The following is a 23736-nucleotide window of genomic DNA, read 5'->3' on the forward strand; positions in this document are numbered from 1 at the left end:
CACAGAAGCTCCATGGCAACAACATCACTTCCTGTGACTCCACCAGGAATTTGGCTCCAGTTCTTTCTCCTACCCTCTGCGCTTTGACAGCAGACACACTCTCTCGTTACGGACTCTGCTTCCACGTTGCTAACCCTCCAGAATCTTACCTAAATGGCAGTTTATCTCACGGGGTCAAGAAGCTGAGCGGGTTATCTAACCGTGGTGGGGGGGGCTTCACGGCAAGTCTCATCCTTAGCTGGTACCCAACATGTGTCTTTTCAGCAGCTGCCAGGTTTAACTGATTGCCCAGGATGTGTGCATTGTTGACAAGGCTGGAACTTGATCACCTCTAGTTGCCCTGAGAAAGTGGCATTTCCTCGTAGCGGATTGACGCAGCTTAGTGATTTGCTAGGGCATCTTCAGGATTGAACGTGTTGCTGTGGGACTGGAGTCATCACCGGAGACAGGAAGTATCAGGTGAAGACGACACAAGGTCTCCCTCCTCGAAGGATATCGGGTTTTTAAAACAGTCGATAAAATCATGGTCAGTTCTGTTTCGCTGATACCAGCATTTTTGTTTCATTTCCGATTTTTTATAACATTTCAAATTCTCAAACTCCCGCAGTGGGACTGAAATCGCATCCTCGAGATTGCAAGTCTCGTACTAGAACCACTGCACTACTGTACAGAGGAGAGGGAGAGCAGGACTAACCCCTGCCGATATCTCCCTCTCTCATACTCTCGAGGACTGATCTAATTGTAATTGTGACCTTCCCAATGGCCCAATCGGATCACTAGTCACAGATCAGCGATCAAACCTGGGGATATTCCTGGTCACTGACCCTCAGTACCATCATGGGTAGTGCATTTACCAATGGAGCCATCAGTTTTGTGATGAGAGAATGTAGAATGCTCTTTCAGAGAGCAAGTGCAGACTCGATGGGCTGAATGGCCTTCTTCTACACTGTAAAGATTCTGTGATAAGACAGATGCACTTCAAGAAAATTCCAGTGGTTGCCGAAGAAGAGCAAGAACCATCCAACAGAAGACCCCAGACCACAGGTACTGCATCCACTGTGGAATATTTCCTGACCATTTGGATAATTGATTTATTTCACTTCACTATAGGCTCTCCCCAGCAGCTGATAGGCAGGGTACCCTCCGTCTGGCACTGATGTATGGCACAGAGAATCTGCAGATCAGGGCAGAGGGAAAAATGCTTAAAAATATATAAATTCAACGCTTGGAATATTTTAGCTAACATTGAAAGAATGCTGTCACAGCCTCTATTTTGCAGTCATTCATCAGCAGTGTTTATATAGTAATCATTCCTGCTCTGATAAACTGGGTGGCCTGAAGTAACTGTTATCTCAGACATGTCAAAATACCCTCCTGTTCACAACAAAAACAGAAACAGAAATACCTGGAAAAACTCAGCAGGTCTGGCAGCATCGGTGGAGAAAAGCACAGTTGACGTTTCGAGTCCTCATGACCCTTCGAAAGCTTCTGTGATGGTTTTAAAATTGAAGCCTAAAAACCACAGAGTTCCCAGCTTCAATCCCTCCAATATAATGATCCTAACTCTGGCTGACTATTTTTTAACCAATTTTATCTCTCTGCCATTGGTGGTCACACCTTCAGCTGCTAAGGCCCTATCTCTGGAATTCCTTCCCTAAACTCTCCTCCTCTCTAATTCTCTTTTCCCCAGTAAGATAGGTAGGGTTCTAAATGAATAATTTGTGTCGGTATTCACAAGTGATAGGGACAACATGGTCATGAAAATCAGGCAGAAGAACTGTGATATAATTAAAGAAATTAGCATAGAGAGGGAGGAGGTTCTAAGTGGTCTGGCAGGCTTGAAAGTGGATAAATCTCCAGGCCCGGATGAAATGTATCCCAGGCTGTTGAGTGAGGCAAGGAAGGAGATAGTAGGGGCGCTGGCAATAATTTTCAATACCTCTCTGGCCACAGTAGGTGCCAGAGGACTGGAGGACAGCCAATGTTATTCAGGGATAAACCAGGGAACTACAGGCCAGTCAGTCTAACCTCAGTGGTGGGGAAACTATTGGAAGCAATTCTGAGGGACAGAATTAATCTACATTTGGAGAGGCAGGGGTTAATCAAGGACGGTCAGCATGGTTTTGTTAAAAGGGAGGTCATGTCTGACCAATTTGATTGAATTTTTCGAAGAGGTGACCAGGTGTGTAGTTGAGGGCAATGCATTTGACATAGTCTACTTGGACTTCAGCAAGGCTTTTGATAAGGTCCCACATGGGAGACTGATAATGAAGGTAAGAGCCCATGGGATCCAGGGCAATTTGGTAAATTGGATCCAGAATTGGCTGAGTGGCAGGAAGCAGAGGGTGATGGCCAAGGGGTGTTTTTGTGTCTGGATGCCTGTGTCCAGTGGGGTTCCACAGGGATCGGTGTTGGGTCCCTTGCTGTTTGTGGTATATATAAACGATTTAAACTTGAATGTAGGAGGGTTGATCAGTAAGTTCACGGATGACACGAAAATTGATGGGGTGGTAAATAGTGAGGAGGATAGCCTTAGATTACAGGAGGATATAGACAGGCTGGTCAGATGGACTGATCAGTGGGAAATGGAATTTAATCCGGATAAGTGTGAGGTGATGCTCTTGGGCAGGACAAACAAGGCATGGGAATGCACGATGAATGGTAGGACCCTGGGAAGTATCGAGGATCAGAGGGACCTTGGTGTGCATGTCCACCAGTCCCTTAAGGTAGCGGGACAGGTAGATAAGGTGGTTAAGAAGGCAAACGGGATACTTGCCTTTATTAGTCGAAGCTTGGATATGAGAGCAGGGAGGTTATGCTGGAACTGTATAAAATGCTGGTTAGGCCACAGCTAGAGTATTGCGTGCAGTTCTGGAATCCGCATTTTAGAAAAGATGTGATTGCACTAGAGAGAGTGCAGAGGAGATTTACCAGGATGTTGCCTGGGCTGGAGAGTTTTAGTTATGAGGAGAGATTGAATAAACTGGGGTTATTTTCCCTGGAGCAGAGGAGATTGAGGGAGAACATGATTGAGGTGCATAAAATTATGAGGGGCATAGATAGGGTAGACAGGAAGGAACTTTTCCCCTTGGTGGAGGGATCAATAACCAGGGGGCATAGATTTAAGGTAAGGGGCAGGAGGTTTAGAGGGGCTGTGAGGAAGAATTCTTTAACCCAGAGGGTGGTGGGAATCTGGAACTCACTGCCTGAAAGGCTGGTAGAGGCAGAAACCCTCATAACATTTAAGAAGTATTTGGATGTGCACTTGCAATGCCATGGCATACAAGGCTATGGGCCTAGTGCTGGAAAATGGGATTAGAATAGTTAGGTATCTGTTTGACCAGTGCAGACTCGATGGGCCGAAGGGCCTTTTTCGGTGCTGTAGACCTCTATGACTCTAAGACACTCCATATAACCAACCTTTTTGACCAACCTTCAGTCGGCTATCCTAATATCCCTTTGCAGCTGGATGTTAATTTTTAGTTTTATAAAGCTCCTGTGAAGTACTCCATTAAAGGTGGAATCTATGTCAAAGTTGAGGAATGGGTGTAACTGTTGACCTCTGCACCCAGGGTTAACAAGGAAACGGTTGGCCATTACTCATGATCACATTCCAGGAATTCCGCTGGACAGTGCATGAGGGAATGTGAAGCAAGGGCCAAGGAGTCTGATGTGATTGTGATTTTCCCAAATCGACTGAATAAGCTCTAAACTCTCAGCTCGGGGAAGATGTCCACGGACAGTCCGTGCTCCCGGAACTGGAGCCCACATGAATTAGAAGAGGAAAGAGGTCTTTTTTTAAAAAAAAACGGAAAAATTCGGTTTTGTTTGAATCAATTCATGTCGAGCTTTATCAATGATAAATGGGGCACAGTTGCCAGGGGCGCTGAACTTTGAACTGACTTCAGCCTGACATTGTAAAACTTATGCATAATTCAGGAATTCTAACGCTACAACTGATGGGATTTTCAGCAAAACAATAAGGATACAGATGTTGACAAAGCTCATAGCCCAAAATCCATAGATGAATCTTTTTATTTACATTTTCATTGAAGGGGGTAATTAAGTGCCTTGATTTTGAAAGGGGATGCTTTTAATTTACAGTCAAACATCCATATTAACTGGAGTAACAAAAACCCTTTGGCAGTGTTTCTGTGAAAGACACTGGATACAGCATCGCACCACAAGCCAGGAGTTCAGCGAACAGGTTGCTAAAGTCAGCTCTGAGAGTTTGCTACCCGACCTGTCGAGTTGTTCTTTCTAATGTTGTGGTCAGAATATTATTTAGTGTTCACATTTTAATGTAAAAATATACTGAGCTTCTCATTCCACACTGAAAACTTGACCCTGTCCCCACACACGTGTAAGGACAGAATGCATAACCTTTAAAAACTGATATCCAAATGTCTTACCATTCCCAGGTATTTTACAATAAATTACAGACGTGAGATTGGCAGCTTCAACATTCTCATGACAATAAAGCCCTGTTTTCTTTTTGTTTCTCTTGAGTCTTTTTATTTGCCCTGTTCTAATGAAGGTAACTGGCTTATCTTAGAATCTGGCTCCATGGGCGTCTCCCAGTATCTGACCCCGGTTGCCACCATGTGTCGACCTGCACACTGAGACCTATTGTACGTGAGGGCGGGCACCAAAACCAAATGTAAACCAGTTTAACCCAGTACACACACACATGCCTTCAGCAGAGGTCTCTGTGTTTATGACAGGGGTTATTTCTCATCTACTTCATACCAAAGGTTATTAATAATCTTAAATACCCACTGGTTCAGTGTAGCAGTGACATTGGCACCAAGGAGCACATTAGGATTACATTTGTTTACAGTATTGGATTAGGGAGTGCAGATCATTGCGGACAAGACCAAAGTTATGGTGAAAGAAGGAAGATTTAAATAGATCCGGTAAGACAATTTAACCTCTTGGGCAGGACAGAGACTGAAGTTGGCAGATGTGCCAAGGAACTGAGAATTAGGATTATAATGGCAAAATGAGAGAGAGAGAGAAATGGCATTTAGTCAACATTCTCTTTGTTTGAACAACGGAATTGCAAACTGAAGAAAAGATTAGCAAGGAGTTTGATGTGGAGTATGTTGCGAAACATGGATGGTAAGGAATTAGGAGGTCCAATTTCTGGAAAGCTTTGAGATGTTGTTTTGAAAAAGCACCAAGAAAGCAAGGTGGTATCGATAAGGGAAATAGATAAGCTGGAGTGGGCGAAGAACGCAGTTTGACTGACATCATAAAGCTATCGGGTTGGATTGGATATGTGCTCGGATGGGACGTTTAAAGAGGTGATTGAAAAATGAATGGAAGGAAAAAGGCCAAAGGTGGAAAGGAAGGGTTTGGTTCTGGACAAATTCCACACAAAGATTGAGAGATTGTACGGAGAATTGAAAAAAGAAGCACGGGATGGAGAGGGGTTTGGGTAAAGTTTCAGAATCTGCCTTGGACAAACCACTGATGACCCACAGGGTCGACAGTCATGTTGATGCAGCCATGCCTGCCGGTCTGTGTTCACAAGGATGCACCTCCCATCTGAAACCATTTTCCATCTCTTAGCAACAAAAATTAGCACAAGATTTAATTTTAACTTCCCCTTCAAGCACTTTAGCAAATTACTCTTCACTTGTGCTGTTCTGTGCCTATTCATTAGGTTAGACGACTCCTACACAAAGCTGACAGCAGCTCTGAGGTACCTAGAGTTTCACTGTGGAAGCAGTTGATTTCTGGCTTGCATCCTCCCTCTCTTCTTGATGGAAGAGCTTTGTTTTGGCAAGCAAATTTCATCAGGGACTGTGGGATATTCAATACTAAGTCCGAGTGGATTGTAGGATCTTGATGCCGGAGGTGGAGTGTTGTGCTATTTCAGAACACTGTGGGAATTTGCCAAAGAGCATTAACTTCCCAATGCAGGGTTTGTACATCCCTGGATGATGTAATTTAGTATAACAACAATTGAAAAGATTGATTAACCGCAACCATAATAACACCAATTATTTCTTAAACTGTTGATTTGCAGTCGAGCACATAATCATTGAAATGAGTTAAGTTGGTGTGATGATAGGTAAATATTAAAGTTTACTTCCGTTATTCAGCGACCCGATAATTACTTCAAATTCTTTTATAGACCCCCTCGGATTAATTCAGCGTTCCAGTGCTTCCTGTGGTAGAGTTAAAGGAGTTAGGGCTGTGATTCACAACTTGTGCGAATGAAACTCCCTGCTGAGTGTACAGCATCGTGGAAATGGACCTGGTATTCCACACTAATTGTACATTCTGCTGATTGTTCCTGCAGCAAAAACATCTCCTTGCACAAGAGTGACAGACCCACTTTGCAGATTCTCTTTACCTTTTGGGGTTTTCTTTTCATTTACAGGTTCATGTCAGTTAATGTTCTCACGTGCTAGGAATGTACTGAGCAGTGTATAAAGAAAAAAAGACTTGGATTTATATAGCACCTTTCACCACCTCCCGATGACCCAAAGTACCCGACTGCCAATGAATTAAGTGTAGTCACTGCTATAATGTAGGAAACTTGGCAGTGAATTTACACGCAGTAAACTCCCACTAACAGCAATCTGATAATGACTCGCATCTGTTTTTAATGATGTCGGTTGAGGGGTAAATATTTGCCAGGAAGCTGGGGAGAATTACCCTGCACTTCTTCAAAATAGTGCCATGGGATTTTTTACACCCATTTGAGAGGGAAGATGCAACCTTGGTTTAGCGTCTCATCTGAAAAAAGTGTTAGTCTTGGGGCGTTCTGACCCACTGGGCGTTCTGACCCACTGGGCGTTCTGACCCATTGGGATATTCGGGGAAAATCCCACTGGATTTGATAACCAGCAGAAACTTTCTTTTTCGTTTAGGTGAAAGAAACTCAGTGTAAAAGTTTTGTGTCCCTGTGCTCTGAGCACTCTGCTCTCTTCAGGTACCACGTTCATAAGTTAAACCACTGCCATTTTTTAGTGTTGTTCTGTCGACTAAGAAGCTTTCAATGAGTTTGTAAATGGAGATGAGATTTAGTACAAATTAAGCTCCATTCTGTTTATATTGGTGAAAAGAGCAGTTTGTATAGTTATTGGTGCCTAACATGAGTCATCCCCTCGCTGTTTGACTGAGCTTGAGACAAAGTTTTCTATTTTGATAGTGTGTGTGTGTGTGTGTGTGTGTGAACCTAACCTATGGTAGTTCTACATGTGTATTTTCAGCATCAAGTGGGGACCTGCCTTTGACAGTATTGAGCTGTCCGGACTAAGAAGCCGCTACATTTAATCTCCGGTCTGTCTTGAGTTTGCTGAAGGTTTGAGTATGGACAGGGCCAGGCTCCTCTCTGACACTGCTACTGAATAGTGATCCAACACTCACTGTCTGTGTTGATGCAGAGGGAGTATTTGGATGAAGTACTGAAGGGACTAGTGGGGCCCGTTGACCTCAATTTAACGTTTGTCAAAATTTTCAGCGGAGAGAGGGTGAAAATTGGGAGCTAAGAAACACATGATTTAAGAATTATCCATTTGGAATTCAAAAAAATCAATATCAAACTATTTTCAGCCAGAATGACTTTTTGGTTGGGGAGGGGGTGGGGGGGGGTGAAATTTCCACACACTTGTATTGAATTTGAATGTTGGAACCTGTTTGTGAGGTTAAACAGGGTGAAAAGTAGGTTAGCCTGGCAACATCCAGCCAATACTCTGTCCATCAAAATGCAGTTAGGAAGTATATGGGCCTGAGCTGTCGCTTTGACAGAAAGTAATTGAACAGCAGCCAGGCTCAGCTTCCGAAACCTAAAAGCTTCTTCACTGCAAAATTAGAAAAACAAATTAGACCTTTCAGAGACAAGTGAACGAGGACCGATGCTTCAGGTGGCAATAAGTGGTTTGTGTTCAGGCGGGGATTCAATTTAACACGGGCTGTAAGTGATCTTTGTCACAGGGATGGGGACAGTAATCGAGAAAAGAGGCAAGTGGTGTCACCCGGGCCGTCACAGCTTAGATCTGGTATCCGGCAGTATGGAAAAGTAATGCTTCACCTTGGGCAGCTGAATCAGATTTCCATGAGGAAGCACAGTCAGTCAGAACTAGAAAAATATATTAAGAGGTATGATGATAAAAGGGATTTGGCTAAGGATCAGGTTACACACAAGAGGTTTCTCAGCAGAGGAGAAAGTACAAGCTAATTGCGTTGAGGTTTTTTTTTCTCTGTGTGATAATGACCGACGTTCAGGCTATCTTCAAAATCTGTCCAATGTAGCAATAACAATGTATTAAGCCCCTGCTTCCCCCACCAGCTAGAAAAGTGGCCAAAGACTTTAATTTAGTTATTGCATGATTGCGTTTGGAAATGAGTGAAGGAGGCAGACCAGCAGTAAGCAATGCAGCCTTCAATCCAGCCCCCGACTGGCTCCCTGCACCGTTACCAGGAGCTGGGCATTTGTTTAACAGGGAGTTTTCAGTTTCAAAGATTCGTGCACTCCAGGAGCAGGCTGCTACTCCGCAGCTCTGTACTGGGATGACGAGGTGTCCGATGGCCCCGTCCAACTACAGACGCTGTATTCAGTGAGTCTGAAATGAGATTTGTTCCTAGTGCAATCACGGATCCTGCTACTGGCCGAGCAGGGTAGGGAAGCCAGTGCAAAGGACTGACTGTTGATTTTCCATTGTTTTTAACTCAACAATCAAATGTGGGATGTTGATTAAATGGAGCGAGATCCTAGTTAATGACTGACTGCAGGTAAAGAAGGTCTTTGTTGTAATATCTAAATTAATAAAGAACTGTAATCTTACAATCTTTACATTCTGCTATGAAGAGCATTAAAGGATAACTACTGATCTTTTGTAAAATTCAAGTAATTGGGTATCAGTTTGTAAAATGACTTGATGCTGAAAATGATCGTACCTTATTATTTGAAGCTTAAGGTGTAGAAAGATTTACCTAAACCAATTCTGTGGTAATCCAGAATTGGAAAATGGGATTGAAATGCACAGCAGCTGCTGCTTGAAGTACCACTCCACCAAAAGCTGCTCAAAGCATGAAAAGTGTAATTGTGTTTGAACTCGGGCTGCACTTGCATTATAAACTACACGGAGAAACTTTATACAAGTGTTGGGGAAAGATGAGATTCTGATATCCTGTGTTCAAAAGTAAATTCAGAAAGCTGAAATCCAGGGAATGAGCTGGAATAATAACCTGGAAGGTGATTTCTATCCGAGGAGAATTTCGCACAGATTTCTGTCGCTTCCTGCGGTTATTTAACCTTTGGCGATAGTTTGTGTTAATTTTTCACCTGTGCAATTGTTTGCTATTTGAAATATTTCTGCATGAATATTAGAGTTAATATGATTTTTTGAAGCATCTTAAGTTGCTGGTTATTTATTCTAACCACAGTGGAACCTGAAATACCCGCTGATTATCTGTCAGGATTTTTGTCTTTTGCAACTTCCAGAAGTCTTGCATGAGGCATGACCCCACTGTATAGCCTGCTAACACCAACCTCCTGTCAGGCACAAATCAGCCACGTAGCACAAGAGGATTGCATGCGATGTGTTATTTGTATGGCACTTGTTTTCTGCTGCTTAGGACTCTGTACCATGTTTATAAGATTCGGATCTGGGGACTCACGATTATCTGGGGAGGGAGTGACGTATATAATGGAAATTCCGCTGTGTGTGTTGTACATTATTAACAAAATGTTCACTGGTGCATCCAAGCACTGGGTTGCTTACAGAATCTGAGGTCTGGAGCCTAGTTGGGAAGTTCAGTTGTGAAGTTGGTGTGGCATATTAAGAACAATGCTCTATATTGGTGCATTTTTTTAAACTGTATCTTCTTGTGAGTTGATGAAGCTTTCGCGTGAGTCTCTTGCCTGTTCTGTACATTTCCGATTCGAGGTCAGTAACTGGCTTTCTGTGTCTTTTTAAAGATATATTGCACCCATAATGAAATGTGACACTTAGAAATAGTATGCAACCTCTGAGCTGTCGACTGGAGCAGAGGTGCTATGTGTAAGAATGCAATCGATTATATTAGTGTGTTGGCTGTGCTATTGCCCTTAGTCATTTAATGAATTAAGTTTGTACAAGGATGAAGTTGAGAAGCAAGACTTCAAAAACTTACCCCACAGAGCCATCAAGTGGCCAAAGCCTAAGACTACATTGTGACAGCTGACATAGCAAAATTGAGTGAGAAATGTTGACACAGCAATGTATATATTGGGAAACGTTTACACGAAGACAGGATTAAAAACCATAGCGTAAAAGTAAAGATTTTGGATAGGAAGCACGTACTATACACCAGCCTTTTATTAATAAAATTGATATAATAACAAATATCAAAAATCTGTTAAAGATGTCGGGGGCGGGAGGGTTTTGCCTCACTCGTACCTGAATTTTTCCTGTGCAGCAATATCTGAGATATTTAAGCCTGTGAGTCAGGCATTTTAAATTATTCCGAATTCTCTTTCAAACTTGTATATTGGCACAGACTTTCCAAGCAACACTAGCCACTAAAATACTACCCAAATGCAAGCTCTTAATTTGCTTTTCCTCAGGTTTAATTGAAAATGTTCCATATCTGTTCAGTGGTAAATTTGTTTTATGAATGTGAAATTTGATCCAATAAGTTACACGCCCAGAACGATTGGATGTAAAAAGATGTGACGTCTGAGGTGCGATGTTTGCAGGTGAAGCATATTTTAAAATTCTCAGCCGCGTATTCAAATCCTCCTTGTTACCTATCTAAGTAAGCTTCTCTTGACCTACAACATATTTGAGATACCTGTGCCCCTTCAATCCTGGTCTTTGGGGTATCCCCAGTTTTAACCGTGCCACCCTCGGTAGCTACACTTTCATGTACCTCGACCCTAAACCCAGCAATTAACGCCCTAAACACGTCCGCTTCTCTCCTCTCTCTCCCTGCCTTTAAAGATGCTCATGAAAGCCGACCTCGCCTGCCCCAATATCTCCTCGCGTGACGTGGTGTCAAACTTTGTCTGTTCACTCTCCTGTAAAATGCCTTGGGACGTTTTACTACATTAAAGGCACTATATAAATGCACATTGATGTTGTTGTGGTTTATATATGGTTAGGATTCAAGTTTTTTTGTGTGTGTGTGTGTAATCTATCTCCATCTCCTGCCTACGTGCCTCAACAACACTGCACCTTCCAAGTTGTGGGGTTTCTTCACCATTCTCCCTTTGCAGGTTACCAAGGAGAGGCAGGAGATATTGTCCACTGTAGCTCTTTCTCCCCTCCAGGGAGAGACTGCAACTGGCCACTGACTGCAGTAAAGATTTGGAGCTGAGTGAACACGGAACTTGTTTTTTTTCCCCCACTTTGCAGCTGTGAACCTTTTTAAGATTTTAATGCGTAATGTCACCTTGCTGTCGTTTTGTTTGATTTAAGTAAATCATTTGCATACTGCTGCAAAATATTTTTGAGGAGGTATGGCATTTGTCAAAAAATAAATAAAAAATACCTGGTAAAACTCAGCAGGTCTGGCAGCATCTGTGGAGAGGAACACAGTTAACGTTTCGAGTCCGTATGACTCTTCAACAGAACTAAGGAAAAATAGAAAAGAGGTGAAATATAAGCTGGTTTAAGGGGGGTGGGACAGACAGACCTGGATAGAGGGCCAATGATAGGTGGAGATAACCAAAAGATGTCATAGACAAAAGGACAAAGAGGTGTTGAAGGTGGTGATATTATCTAAAGGAATGTGCTAATAGGTGATTAAGGGTATTATAACATTTGTCAACTCATTTCTAGCGGTGGTACATGCCGAGTCATTGGCAAGACCAAGACGAACTCAGCAGTCATTTTCAGCAAACTGCTTAAGTCCCAAAAGCAAAATATTGTGAATGCTGGGAATCTGAATTAGAAAATGTTGGAAATGCTCAACAGTTCGGGTAAAGCCTGTAGAGAGAGAGAGAAACAGAACCAGTGTTTCAGGCTGATGACTTTTTGTCAGAACTCCTGCTTAAATCACTTTCGATTTCTTACATTACATCAGTGAGTACATTTCAAACAGTACTTCACAGGTTGCAGTGTGTTTTGGGATATCCTGAGGCCCTGAAAGGCACTAAATAAATGCAATCGTTTCCTCCTTTGAACCTCGACTTAAACAAAAAAAGAATTAAACTCCTCCAGAGGAAAGGTTGGTCTCTCCTGCAACTGAGTGGGGTTTGTTATTCTGACCATCACAAAGAGTTATTTGAATATTTGTCAGTTGAGTTTTGCATTTAGTAGATCATTTTACAAATGCTTTGAGCTCCTGCACCTTTTTATTGAGAACATTGCAATTGAATTAAATCTCTTTCACACTGAGCATATGTGCAAAGATATTGTTTTTAATTTTATAATGATTCTTAGGATGGAATCACCTGTGTGACTATGGCCAGATTAATAAGTTGAGCATCTGGCTACAGTAATTGTCTTTTAACAAATATCCTGTACTTCGTCAAAATGAAGATGCTTGTGGTGATTCCACACTGTAAAACCTTAATGTAGGAGTCAAGTAAGACATTATTAAAGAGAGCAGCTCTTGTATGTGAGGAATGAGACAGTCTGTAACATTGATCAGCTCCAGATGCTTCATTAGTTAAATGCAGCTCTGTTGTATTTGTGCATCTCTCAGACCTGGATTTCACTCTGTGCTATAGTTGCTCTAGACTTGGAAAGTAGCAGAAGTGAGATTGCTATAATTGGTGTCAAAAATCACGGTGCTCTCCCCCCCTTAATTGCTCTCCAAAGATGCTTGCTGGAAAGGTCCATTGGTGAGGCCAAGATTGGCACTGACTGCGAGGGCACAGCCTGGTTGATTAGCCTTGCTGACTTCAGCTTTCTCAGCTTTTGTGTGAAAAATGTTGCCTGTTGAGGAAAGAGCTGCTGGTGTCAACAGAACTTGGCTGTGATGTATCATGAAAAGCCAGTTACAGCCACGAATTACTTACGGGCATGTTGAACTCTTTTAGGGAGACTCGCATGTTTTTAAAAGAAATACAGCAAGGACACTGGGCAAAAGATGGCTGATAATGTAAAGTGTCCACTGTCTGGAAAATTCCTTTGTGGATTGTACTGACAGACCTGCCCTGAGAGAATGTGGAATGTCGCACCTAAAAAGGTGTCATGGCCTTCTTCAAACACCGACTCTTGAAGAAGAATTAGGAAAGATGCAAAAGACTGAACTTTAATCTCCTGTGGTTGAGGAGACAAAGACTGATTACCATGTCTCAGCAGTTATCTAAAATCCATCTCCTGTTGATTTATATCTCAGAATGTGTAAAATGGTCGAAGCTGAAAGAAAACAGACTCTGGGCGCAAGACGTGGTTTATTTTCCCTTACAGGAATACACAGGGAAAAATGGGTTAAAAAGCTAACTGCAGGGCAGTGATAGTGTGTGTGACAATAAGAAGACTACCAACTAGCCACCCCTACAGTTGCAGGTGAAGGCTCTCTCTCTCGTGCTCTCTCTCTCTCTCTCTCTCTCGTGCTCTTTCTTTCTCTCTCGCGCGCGCTCTCCCTCTCTCACGCTCTCTCGCACGCGCTCTCTCTCTCGTGCTCTCTCGCGCGCGCTCTCTCTCTTTCTTTCTCGCACACGTGCTCTCTCTTTCGCACACGCACTCTTTCTTTCTCGCGCGCTCTCTCTCTTTCGCGCGCTCTCTCTCTTTCGCGCGCGCTCTCTCTTTCTTTTGCGCGCGCGCTCTCTCTCTTTTGCGCGCTCTCTCTTTCGGCGCTCTCTCTCGCGCGCGCTCTCTCTTTCTCGCACGCGCTCTCTTTCTTTCGGCGCTCTCTCTCTTTCGCGCGCGCTCTCTTTCTTTTGCGCGCGCGCATGCTCTCTTTCTCGCACACGCACTCTCTTTCGCACACGTACTCTTTCTTCCTCGCGCGTGCTCTCTCTCTCTTTCGCGCGCTCTTTCTCTTTCGGCGCTCTCTTTCTTTCGCGCACGTGCGTACTCTCTCGCGCGCGCTCTCTCTTTCTTTCTCGCGCGCGCGCTCTCTCTTTCTCGCACGCACGCACTCTCTCGCACGCACTCTCTTGCGCGCGCGCGCTTTCTCTGTCTTTCGCGTGCGCGCTCTCTCTTTTGCGCACGCTCTCTCTTTCATGCGCGTGCGCTCTCTTTCTCGCTCACGCACGCTCTCTTTCTTTCTCGCGCGCGCGCGCACTCTCGCTCTCGCGCTCTCTGTTGCTGGAGGCAAGGCTCGGCAGAAGCCACAATCAAAAAGGAAACAGGATAACTCCTTCAGCTATCCTGTTGAACCAAGTGTCTCTAAACCAACTGGGAAACGGCTAATGTCAGCTCTACCAGAATCACCCAAATTAACGGCCACAATGTTTCACCACCTACACCTCAAGGACAAGCCAAAGACTGATTTGTATATCTTTTAAAACTTTTATTTGGACTCATAACTTCTCATTTCTGATGTGTATGTGTGTTGCGTTTTTATTATTTTTCTCGGGTTTTTAGTTACTAATAAACTTATTCTTTCTTTGACTCAAGAAAGCCCGGTTAAATTGGCTCCTTCTAAAAAAAATACATTTGGACTGGGAAAAGGTATCCACGAGGGGAGGGATCCCTTTTAAATTAAACTTATTGCAACCAACCGAGGGATTGAGTAAAGAAGGGGAGCCAGCTCATTCCTTCTCACCCGGGAACATAACAACATTGGGGTTCCCTTTGGGAAGATAACAAATTGGGGGCCCTCACCCGGGGACCAGTCGTAACAAATGCCTGTAGGATTAGATAGCTTGGTGACATTAGCACCTGGAGAATGGCAAACTGGGAGAGACGACTATAGACTGTGTCCCCCCCTTAATGAACTGGGAAATACAATTTTGCAGAACGATTAAGATGTTTCCACAAAAAACGCATTCAAAAGTTTGACCTTTTTTATTCTTTCATGGGGATGTGGGTGTCACTGGCTAGGCTGGCATTTATTGCCCATCCCGAATTGCCCTTGAACTGAGTGGCTGACTGGACCGTTTCAGAGGCTGTTGAGAGTCAGCCACATTGCTGTGGGTCTGGAGTCACATGTAGGCCAGACCGGGTAAGGTCCAGCAGATTTCCCTCTCTGATGGTCACCGTCACTGAGACTAGCTTTATAATTCCGGATTTATTACCAGAATTCAGACTCCCCCAGCTGCCTTGGTGAGTTTTGAATCCAAAACTTCCAGGCATTAGTCTGGGTCCATGGGTTACCAGTGACATCACCACGACCATCACCTCCCCTTAACAGAGACAGATACTGCCGTGTCTCAACTCGCCAAGGAGTAGCTACTGTCACTCCGGCCGCTCCGGCCTGTGCGGGAGTAGCCGCTCCAGCCACTCCAGCCCGTGTGGGAGTAGCCGCTGTCGCTCCGGCCCGTGTGGGAGTAGCCACTGTCACTCCGGCCAGTGCAGGAGTAGCCTCTGTCACTCCGGCCCATGTGGGAGTAGCCACTGTCGCTCCAGCCCGTGTGGGAGTAGCCACTCCGGCCAGTGCAGGAGTAGCCGCTATCACTCCGGCCAGTGCAGGAGTAACCGCCACCGCTCCAGCCCATGCGGGAGTAGCAGCTGTCGCTCCGGCCCGTGTGGGAGTAGCCGCTATCACTCCGGCCAGTGCAGGAGTAGCCGCTGCCGCTCCGGCCCATGCGGGAGTAGCCGCTGCCGCTCCGGCCAGTGCGGGAGTAGCCGCTGTCGCTCCGGCCCGTGCGGGAGTAGCCACTGTCGCTCGGCCTGTACGGGAGTAGCCGCTGTCGCTCCGGCCCGTGCGGGAGTAGCCGCTGTCGCTCCGGCCCGTGCGGGAGTAGCCACTGTCGCTCGGCCTGTACGGGAGTAGCCGCTGTCGCTCCGGCCCGTGCGGGAGTAGCCGCTGTCGCTCCGGCCCGTGCGGGAGTAGCCGCTGTCGCTCCGGCCAGGCGGGAGTAGCCGCTGTCGCTCCGGCCCGTGCGGGAGTAGCCACTGTCGCTCGGCCTGTACGGGAGTAGCCGCTGTCGCTCCGGCCCGTGCGGGAGTAGCCGCTGTCGCTCCGGCCCGTGCGGGAGTAGCCGCTGTCGCTCCGGCCAGGCGGGAGTAGCCGCTGTCGCTCCGGCCAGGCGGGAGTAGCCGCTGTCGCTCCGGCCAGGCGGGAGTAGCCGCTGTCGCTCCGGCCAGGCGGGAGTAGCCGCTGTCGCTCCGGCCAGGCGGGAGTAGCCGCTGTCGCTCCGGCCAGGCGGCAGTAGCCGCTGTCGCTCCGGCCAGGCGGGAGTAGCCGCTGTCGCTCCGGCCCGTGTGGGAGTAGCCGCTGCTGCTCCAAAGCAAACTTTAGAGAGTCAGACGTTCCTGGGTATTTTCGGAATAAAACCTGTTGAAGATTTGGCCTAAATCAGAACCAGAGCCCAGTAAATCCATATCCACCCCTGCCTTTCCTTTACCAAAGATTATCTCCCATTCCACCCACACTTCCCACAATAGGGGCAGCACTTAATGGGCCAAGTGGCCTCAGGTTGTGCCAGAATGACTCAGACTGTAGGGCTTAAATTACATATTTAATCTTTCACTCCAGATAGTATTGTCCGACTTCCCCTCACAGTTGGAAACCCCTCACTTGGTCATTTGATGATTTTAGTCTCGCTGTTATCATCAACACAGCTACATATAGCAAGCAGGCAGTGGACAGATCTCACACCAATGGTGATACAAGCCAGATTTATTTCATCAATTGAGTTTTAATTCCCTAGCTGTTATTGTGGGATTTTTTAATGCCTGCCTGGATTAGCCCACGTGTCTGGATTACTAACCCAGTAACATAACCGTGTTACTGGAAGTTCCTGGCCACCTGGTCTCGGACCCACAATCGGCACAGTTCACCTACCAGCTGAGCCACTGGGTGAGTTGGAGCGATCGCTTTAACAGGGGCGCTGTGTTATTTATAATCGCTTCCTTACTCATTATCGATTCAGCCATCAGTGAAACAGGCGACTCACAGGGAATTGAAACCCTTTGTAGAATCCAAAGCGAAGAGGTATCTGTTAGCAAGTATGACAAAATCTCATTACCTTTCCTATCAGGACAGTAATACAGAGCACACTACAACCACGTTTCCTCGGTATTATATGCATGAGCAGTTTTTTTAATATTATTTTCAATCGCATTTCTGGTGCTATTTGATGACCATAAATGCAGTTCTAGCACAACAATTGTGTTTTGAAAATGGGTGAGGGGATGGAGGTAAGAATGATCGATGGTTTACAATACAAACTCTACACCGTTCTTCTCAAAAATGTCCATGTGGGGATCTCCTGCAAACTCTGATCGAGAGGGACAATACTATAATTGCAGAATGTGTCTGGAGCAGAGAATTCCTGTGTAGTTTTGGTAATAAAAGAGTAAACTTTTATAAGTTGGTTTGTGGTTTTATTACGTTGCATTACGCAGCAGAACCTTCACCTTTTACTTTAGAGCAACAGAAATAGCGCACCCGAGAGTAAAGCGATCTGATGTTAGATATGGATATAAATTGAGGTAAGGCTGACTCTATTTCACACCAGCTTGTGTAACCGTCTTTGTCCAAAGTTCTCTCAAGAAATAACAAATAGCAGTGCCTTTGCATAAAACAGTTTAAAACTGTCATTTATAAGTACTTCTCCAGACTGCGGTGGTTCTTCTACAGGTTTCCAAGCCCAAATAGGGACAAAAGAAAAATTGACTCAGTGGTAGCACACTCTCCTCTGGACAGACCCCAGAATTATTTTTATTATTCATTCATTCACAGGATGTGGGCGTTGCTGGCAGGGCCAACACTTATCGCTCATTCCTAATTCAGCACTTATTGCTCATTCCTAATCGCCTTCGAGAACTGAGTGGCTTTCAGGGGTCAGTTAAGAGTCAACCACATTGCTGTGGGTCTGGAGTCACATGTAGGCCAGACCAGGTAAGGACGGCAGATTTCCTTCCCTAAAGGACATTAGTGGACCAGATGGGTCTTTACGACAATGGTTTCATGGTCATCATCAGACTTTTGATTCCAGATATTTTATTGAACTCAAAGTTCACCATCTGCCGTGGTGGGATTTGAATCCGGGTCCCCAGAGCATTACCCTGATTCTCTGGAGTACGGGTCAATGACAGTACCATTACGCCACTACCTCCCTCCTTTTGATAGTGATTATAATTCAGGCTGACACTCAGTACAGTACGGAGGGAGTGCTGCCCTATCTGAGGTACTATCTTTTATTTATGACAGTAAACGGAATCCTCATCTGGCTTCTAGGGTTGATGTACAGCAGGGCCCATAAGCCAAGGCAACTCCCACCCTCACTAAGTGTGACTCCCCGAACCTCCCTTTCCTGTAACCTTGTTGAGCGTCGTGAGATTTGTTTTAATGTAGTTTCTCATGTGACTGACATAGTGCCACTTGGAGCAGCCTCTCGCCCCTACCTGACCTCCAAACTGCTGGAGGGGGGGACCTTGATTGGGAACGCTAGTCCAGGAGAGGGATGTGGCAAGAGGGGAGGAGGGTCAAGGAGTGGGAGGTTCAACGAGAGGTGAGTCAGAGTAGGGGAAAAGGCCACAATTCGAAGGTCAGGGTGTTGGAGAGACCACAATGGTGAGGGTTGTGGGGGGGGAGAAGAATCTGCAGTGACCAGGAGGTTCAGGGGGACAGGATCGGTGGCAGGTAGGAGGTAAACTTAAGTAGAAAGTTACATTTTTCTTTCAAAGTAAAATAGTTTGAAAATATAAAAGTTATTTCATTTACCAGTGTATGAATTTAGCCATGTAGAATATTGCATCTTAAGTAAGTTTTGCATTATTCTGCTTTTAAAAAGTTTACTGGCATCAGTGCATTTTTAATTTCTTATATTTTCTTGGTTATTGGTTTATAAATGCTGTTTTTTTTTAAATTGTGTATGTGTATTTATTTTTAAGTATAATTGTGGTTTTGTTTTAGTTCCACACATCGCTCTGTAACGTTACACCATCCAGGAGTGGTGAGCAGTGATAATTTAGTGAAGAAGTCGATGTTGCTCTCTCACCGCAGGCTTTTTTGTTCAAGTGTCCTTTGGTTCAGAAATAGTGAAGATTATTGATGTGTAAGATCCAAAAGCACGATTTGATTAAGAACAGGAGAGTTCCTCTTTTGCCCTGGACAAAATTTATTCCTTAACCAACATCGCTAAAACCCCATTATCTGTCTCCTATTTCACTGGTGTTTTTGGGAGCTTGCTGTGTGTGAATTGGCTGTCATTTGACATACTTTACAACAGTGACTGCACGTCAAAAATACTTACTTTCCTGTGGTAGAGATGTCCTGAGGTCATGAAAGGGGGCAGGTGAGAAAATGCTGATGCTCTGGCCTGGTCACAGCTTAAACCAAAGACACAAAGTTATAATATGAATAAAGATGCATATTCCCTGTTTGTCTCACCGAGATCAGGAGGAGGAATCATGGCTGATTTTCACCCCCTTGGCCCCAGATGATAGACCCAGTAATTGAACCTGAGGACATTGCTGGTCTTTATTGAATATATCAATCAAGCAAGTCATGAGGAAGTGGTTTTTGAAGCATTTGGCTGAACCTGGTCTGTGTTGTATATTCTCTGAAAGCAGCCAGGAAGTTTCTTGGTTCACAGATCTGATAATATTTCTGACCATCAGACCAAACGTAATGGCTGTTGAAACCCACCTGCTGCTAAATGTTTGGAAGGGCTGCAATGGAGACCTCCCATCACCCAGGCAATTAGGCCCATTCAGAGCTTTGTTTGAGGTGAGTTCAGGAGGCTGATTGAGATTTCCCTGACTGCCTCTCTGGTGCGATGAGGGTGGTGGGGGATGGGGCGGGGTGGGGCTGGGGGGTGGCAGGGATGGTCAGATCAGCAGCAGGCTGGGGTCCCTGCAGATCTGCAGACGTTCCCTGCCTGTCTGGGTGGTGGGGGTTGGGTTGGGTTGGGGTGGGGCGGAGGAGTACAGCCAAGGGCCACCCTGCCCCAAACCCCCAATAAGGAGGAAAAAACAGTAAAAACTAGGCAATAAGGATATTGGCCCGAACTGGTCTTATATACCTTAAAAGGGAATACCAGTAAAACTGGGGAGATAAGAGTTCTGGTCCCAACTGTTATTTCCCTCCTGAGCGATGGCTTTGCTGCTTTCCCTGTAGTTGCTGAGAGGGAACAATCATGTCAAACTCGCTTCGTTACCTTTTCCTGTTTGGATCTCCAGCTACGAGAACTCTGCCCTATTCCCTTCATTGCACAGGGAAGATGCCTCCATGCTGAATGGGCGCTCCCATGTGAAAATCTGAATTGGTTTTCCCCTTCAGGCAGGTTCCTGACCCTGGACAAACCCGGCTCCTGTTTCTTATCCCTCATGGTGAAAATCCAGCCCCCTGGCCTCCCCGTGCGGACAGGACTCTCTGTATTTTACAAACGGGATGCTTCCTGGAGGCAGATAAATGCGGCCGGCCCCATTTTAGCTAATTATAAAGAGGGGACCCCAGCAGTGGGAACAGATACAGGAAAGGCTCTCTTCAGAAAAGGATGGGTTTTATACCAGCAGCGAATAGACAGTGATCTCTCCGAGCAGACAGAGCTGCAGATGTGATCAATATGGTGCTGGGCAGGTGGAACAAGCCTTAAATGGTTACAGCTTCCTGAGCAGCCAGCAATCCGACCTCTGGAAGTCAGGTCAAAGCAGGAACAGCCACTGCAGATTGCGTATAACACACAGGGTCATTATTTCTGAGGAAATCAATAGCAGCTTTATTCCTCGGAGATCTTGAATGGACAGGTCAGAATGACATGGACATGGAGCTCATTTGTTGCTCTGAGCTCACACAGTGACAGCTCAGCAGATTGATGTGAGGGGCACAGGTATAACACACTGCAGTTTTTGTGTGGTTTGCATTCCATTATTGCTTTCTTGCGGACAGGAAATGCGATTCGGGAATGCTTGTAAACTGCTTCTCAATTTTGTTTTTAATCTTTGTTGGACCATAAATATTTACCTCCTCACTTTTTTCCTCCAGTTCTGTGCTGAATTTGCTCTTTTCAGTTGGGGTCGTGGTTGGGCTGTTGTAGGTGACCCCTGTATCCCAGGGTTAGGGGAGCAGCAAGCTCAGCTAAGTTTCCGCTCGGGATTCCCACGCTGTGACCACTGCTGGAGAAACGCACGTACGCGACTGAGCAGGAAACTCCATCGAGCTTGGCATTGCTGCCATTGTGTTTTCAAATATCCTCCCAGATCATTACCTAGAGCCACTGTGGGGGGAGAACTGGCATTGGAGCGGGTATTGGTGGATGTGTCTCCCTTTGCAACTGTGTGGCAGTATCTTCAGGGGAGGTGGGAAAAGAGAACAGTTGAAACAGAAGTTCTTTTAGCTTGATGCGAATCTACATTTTACAAGTTAAGTAGAGATGGTGTTTCAAAGGATTTACAGCACAGAAACAACAGCTCCAAATCGGCATTAAAACTGCACATGAGCTTCCTCCCATCGCTCTTCACCTCCCCCCCCCGCCATCAGCATATCCTTCTACTCCTTTCTCCCTCATGTGTTTATCCAGCTTCCCCTTAAAATACAGACATTGCATTCACCTTAACCACTCCCTGTGGGAGCGAGTTCCACATTCTCACCACTCCCTGGGTAAAGAAGTTCCTTCAGAATTCCCAATTGGATTTCTTGGGGACTATCTTATATTGATGGCCCCTAGTTCCCATCTCTGTTGGGTAACTATTTTAAACAATGTATTTGAAAGCTCGGTGTTTTAATCCTTCAAAATGTTTTTGTGCAATATTTGACACTTTTAACAATCAGCCCCAAGTACCTCAATACAACCCCCATTTTGATCCTGTCCTTTTTTGCCATGTGCTGGTCTGAATCTTGTTTTTCATGTTTTTATCTTCGATCAGAGCTGTTCATTATTCTGCCATTGATACTCACTTTGGACCTTGGCCTTGTTGCTTCACGACAGCCATTACCACACCCTTTGCCTTTTATTCCATAACATCTTTGTCATTTAATCTCTTCCACCCTCTACCCTACCCCAGATCTTCCATATTCTTCTTGTTTCCCCACCCCCTTTTCAACAGCACATAACCCATCACATTTCTACCTCCCTTCAGTTCTGAAGAAGTTGTATTTGACTTGTAACGTTAACTCCGTTTCTCTCTACAGAGACGCTGCCTGACTTGCTGAGTATTTCCAGTTTTTATTTCAGATCTCCAGCATTTTGCTTTTATTCCCCGTGTGCCTCGATGTTCAGGGTTTACACAGGGGACTTTGTTGTCTTTAGTCAAACACATCTTGAACAGTGAAGTCAAAGAACCTTAAGCCAGTTCAATGAGATGTTTATTCCAGATTTCCTCCTTAGGAAATTTTCATTTGGATTTTTTTTAAATCGTATCAATTTCTCATCTGTTTTATCTTATTTTTTGCAACAGTTCAGAAACAGGATTTTTTTTTCCGTTACTCTTTCATGGGGTTTGGGTGTCACAGGCAAGGCCAGCATTTGTTGTCCACCCCTAATTGCCCTTGAACTGAGTGGTTTGCCACTCTATTGCAGAGGACAGTTAAGAGTCAACCACGTTGCTGTGGGTCTGGAGTCAGACCAAGGTAAGGACAGCAGATTTCCTTCCCTAAAGGACATTAGTGAACCGGGTGGGTTTTTACAACAATCATTTCATGGTCACCATTACAGATTATTCACACTCCACCAGCTGCCATGGTGGGACTTGAACCCATGTCTCCAACAGAGCCTGGGCCTGGGGATTACTAGCCCAGTGACATTACCACTCTGCCACCTTCTCCCCAATGCGATTTTAATTCCTGCAGAGTTTAAAAAGTAGCAAGCCAGGTAATCAGAAAACTAACCTCCAGTCTAATCCAGAAACCGTTCCCGCTCATTGGTCACTTTTAACAATTATTTTAGAAGGACTGTGTTTTGAAGTGGGTTAGAAATGTGGCAGCAGCCGACTGTACACGGCCCCGTCATAAATCAAACCTACCGCTCCATGAGGCTCAAACTCACACTATAAGGTCTCAGCATGGAAGGCTGCCATGTTATTTGGTTGTGTGCCCTGTCTCAGGGGATTAGTTAGTTAGTCCATTGTCATACATCAGTATCTCCACAAATGAAGGCGATGAGATGGGGCGGGGTGGGGTGGGGGGATCTGTTCCTTTGTGCCAGTCACAGCATCTTCCTGTTTGATATTATAGACACTGGGCAGCTGCACATTGTTCCATAGAAACATGTCAAATTCTGAGGGGGTTTGACAAGGTGGATGCTGGGAAGATGTTTCCTCTTGAGGAGTGAAGTGAAAGTCACCATAGCCCCAGAGGGCCATAGGCTGCTCTCTCTCTTTAGAGAGAGAGAGAGAGATCATATGCTCTTGATCTCGTGTGCAGTCTTGTGATATTCTACAGGTAATTGTAATTCAGTTAAGCAGGTGATACCTTTAGACAACCTCACTGTCTTTAGAGAGAGTGACTGGTGGTGAGCTTAACCTGAGTGTCACCATACCTCCGGCGAGGTTGAGAAGGCAGGGTGACCTCAGCCGGTACAGGAATTGAACCCACGCTGTTGGCATCACTCTGCATCACAAACCAGCCAACTGAGCTAACCGATCCACTTATGGGGGGGGTCTAGAACTAGGGGGCAGAGTTTAAAAATGAGGGCTCACCCATTTTAAGATGGAGATGAGGGGAAATTTCATCTGAGGGTCATTGGTCTTTGGAATTCTCTTCCCCAGAGGGCAGTGGAGGCTGGGTCAT

General features: G+C 45.2%; 1 protein-coding gene across 2 annotated transcripts in view; it reads left to right on the forward strand.

Moving 5' to 3' along the window:
• phc2b (polyhomeotic homolog 2b (Drosophila)) overlaps window positions 1-23736 on the forward strand; it is a 286708-nt gene that overhangs the window by 164593 nt on the left and 98379 nt on the right. The gene's annotated exons all lie outside the window — the stretch shown is intronic.

The sequence above is a fragment of the Cetorhinus maximus genome, chromosome 15, assembly GCF_964194155.1.
Source record: "Cetorhinus maximus chromosome 15, sCetMax3.hap1.1, whole genome shotgun sequence".
Classification (NCBI taxonomy): Eukaryota; Metazoa; Chordata; class Chondrichthyes; order Lamniformes; family Cetorhinidae; genus Cetorhinus; species Cetorhinus maximus.